This window comes from Exserohilum turcica (assembly GCF_000359705.1).
Source record: "Exserohilum turcica Et28A unplaced genomic scaffold SETTUscaffold_16, whole genome shotgun sequence".
In the NCBI taxonomy this organism is placed as follows: Eukaryota; Fungi; Ascomycota; class Dothideomycetes; order Pleosporales; family Pleosporaceae; genus Exserohilum; species Exserohilum turcicum.
In genome coordinates, this window is record NW_007359981.1 from 785,748 (window position 1) to 789,453 (window position 3,706).

Consider the following 3,706-nt stretch of genomic DNA (forward strand, 5'->3'; position numbering starts at 1 on the left):
CGACGTCGTAAGACTGTCTGTACGCTTGACAAAGTTGGCTGGCCACTTCTGCCCAACCTGGCCAGCGCCGCGCGCAGCCAGCAGCTTATCAGCCATATCGCGCACAGCAGCATACGTGGGCGCAAATCCACGTAGATCTAGATCAAGTATATGATCAACTATCACCTCCTCTTCTAGCTTAGTGAGCTTCTTTGAGTTAGGCTGGCAATCGCGTCGAGCAGGTATACCAGCGCGTCGGTGGCGGATTGTTCGTTTAGACACGTTGTAGACAGCAGCAGCGCGACAATTACTTTGTGTTTAATAGAGATTAATAGAAGAAATAGCAAGCTAAATATCTGCTTTATTCAAAGCTAATTGAGTAGCGCTACGTTGAGCCATTGTTCGTTGAGATAGGAGAGGTGCGCAGGTTTGGTGGGGTGCGGCGCTCGCTTGCCTGCGGCGCTCGCTTGCCACATACGTTAGCCTTAAAGGACCTTAGAAGCATAAGCAAACGACTAATAGATAATAATCTAGAAATTGAGATGGCTAAGGAGGCCTCTACGCCTTGCCCTAACAGGCAACTAGAAGAACCGCCTAGGCCTACTCATACTAGGACAAGGAGCAATTTTTCTCCATTTATTAGAGCAGTGCCAAGATACCCTACAGTAGGGAAAACACCAAAGGCAACCTCTATTGAGGAGGCCTCAGAGATTGCTAGAAACCTAATAATCTAAGCAGCTAACCTAGCTAAAAACAACCCTACTAGGCAAACTAGTTTACTAGACCTTGTAGAAGTCTTTAGAGACTTTTTAGAGAATGGTAGAGTAAATAAGAAAAACTCTACAATTCTAGGAGACTGTATCTCCTCTCTATCTAACGTCTCTAAAGAACTAAGAGAGAAAGTTAGACACCTTGAAAAACCAAATACCCCGCCCACCCAACCTTAAGCTCAGCCCCCTAGCTCCTACGCAATAGTAGCAGCTAGTAATTAAGAACAACTTTGGACATATATCTAAAAAAAACAAAACTAAAAATACATAGAAAAAAACACCTAAAAAGACAACTAAAAAAAGACTACTAGCCTATTAGATAGCCAAATTGTTCTAGTTAGCGATATACCTACTGCATTTGACGCTCTAAAAATTAGAAACGCCTTTAACAAAGCCTTTACAACAAAGGGAGGAGTACAATCCCTAGTAGTAGCCTTAGTAACACCTTTAGCAAAAGGCAATAAAATAGTTACTACCACCCTAGCTTTTTTAGCAAAATACCTTCTAGAAAACCAAGAGATCTAGAAGGATATCACAGAGTTCAAAGCAGCCCAACCAATCACCCCTTGGTTCAAAGTAGTTATCCATAAACTACTAACAAACCATAGCCTAGAGGTCCTAAAGGAGGAAATTAAAATCTTTAATAAAGGCCTAAAGGTAGTAGGCAACCCCTTCTGGCTAACACTAGAATCTAGAAGAGGAAACTAAAACTTTAGATCCGCCTGCGTAGCTTTTGCTACAGAACAAGAAGCCTAAAGAGCTATTAGAGGAAAGCTCTATATTCTAGGGCAGAGCCTTAGAGCGGAGAAACTAAGAGTTATCAATAACTCTAAACAGTGCTCTAAATGCCAAGGTTTTGGGCACCTAGAGGCTAAATGCTCTAAAGTAGCCTGCCAAATCTGCAGCGAAGCCCACCACACTAGCCTCCACAAGTGTAATTCTTATTCAAGCAGAGGCAAGCCTTACGTTCACACTATCTTTAAGTGTGTAAATTGTAGCAAGCCCTACGCAGCTAACAGCCAAAACTGCGAAATCCTGTAAGCTAGGACATCTAGGACTACTACCTCTTCTAACTAGAATGTTAAAAGTCCTACAAATATATGTTAATAGAAGTAGCCCTGCTATAGAGAGCGCTCTAAATCTAGCTATTCAAGTAAACGCCAAGATTATCGCTATACAGGAACCCTGGCTACTAAAGGGACATACCTACGAGAATACTAGATCAATCGCCCACCAAGACTTTACTCAAATACTCCCTACTTATAAGGGGTTAAGGCCAAGAACGCTCTTCTATATTAGAAAAGACCTAGATCCAGAGGTTAACCTATATATCAGCGACAACAACGACTTACAAGCTATTACAATACTCTCCTCTTTAACTAAGATCTATAACGTGTTTCACCAGTAAGCGGGCCACCCCAGTATGTGGGCCACCTCTCTAAACTATTACATCTTTGTAATAGTATTGCGCAACACCACTACAATATTTTTTATTAAGTAGAATAAGATATTATTCTTTAGACGCATTGCTATCCTCTGTATCCTCTAATTCCACTTAATAAGTGCGAGAGTTGTGTCTAATTTAGCTGCAACGCCCGCAGCGCCGTTAACTACGCACCCTCTTCGTAGACGTTGCACCATCATTATAGCTACCACCCTCTGCCTTATCGATCTAATTAGCTATCTAGCTAACTGTCTGGGACCCCTCTGCCTGTACGTAGCGCCTCTTACGAGTTTTTCGCTTCGTTACTTTAGTAATCGTAGCTTTAAGGCGATCAAGTTTCTTCTATATTAACACTATATTATAAGCTATCTGCTAAGCTCTCTTACTTAACTACTGTATCTGCTCCTTAAGAGAACTTGTAGGAGACCCTTGCTAGATTTGCATATGGTTTTGAATCAGCGTAGCCTGCGCCTCTATTTCGCGCGCGTTGCGCGGCGTTTTTGGCTCCCAAGCAGTAGTCTCTTGCGCTAGTGGAGTTGGCGTACGCAGCATGACGTTAAGCTGTGATAAAACAACGTTATAATCGTGCGGTGAAAGTCCAGCACCTTAGAACCCTCCGCGGATATTTTCTGGTGTAATAGCCTTATAATAGGCCTTTTTAAACGCTAGTAGGAAGGTTTCTTTGCTAATATAGTAGATGCGATTGCGTGCTAAGACCGAGATAGCATCACCATACGCGCGCTTTAACGGCGAGAAGCAGCCCACATTAAGAGGCTGTAAGAGGTGCGACGAGTGGGGAGGCATACAGAGGAGGATTATCTTCATCTCTTCGCAGAGATCTCGGAAATCCACCAAGCAGTGGCTCTTATGGCCGTTAATAATAAGCAGCCTATGCGTCCCCACAGGCCGCGCATAGGAATTAAAGTGACGAAGCTAGTCAAGCGCTAGATCGTTGTTCGTCCAGCTAGTAGGACTAACTTGGATTACCTAGTCGCGTGGCAGATCCTCTGTAAACTAGGTAGAGATTAGAACCTTGCTAGCGAAGATAAGAAACGCTAGGATACGCGTGCCTGTTGCGCCAACGCCTTGTATCAGCGTAACCTACTCACAATTGCCTAGCCGGATCTTCTTTGTTCTCCCTAGTTTGTCTAAGCCTGTGATAACTAACTATGATAAAATCTTGCCTATAATAAAGCCAGTCTCATCAAAGTTATAGATATCTTCGTCCACGATACCATACTTTGCCTTTATATTCTAAACTAGCTTAAACTAGCCCTTAATAAGCGCTAGGTCTTCGCAGAGAGCTCGCTGGTGATCGTATGGACGGCTCTAGCGCGTACGCAGCTCAGGATTGCGCTAGACAAACCTATCAACCCAGTTCTTGCCCACCTCCTTCCCGCCACGCTCTCAGAGCAGTCTGTTGGCCATATCTCGCACGTCGTCTTTCCCACAGGGTAGTCCTCGCTCAGCCTTGACTATTACACGCATAGTAATAGCCTCCTCTTCTAGTTTT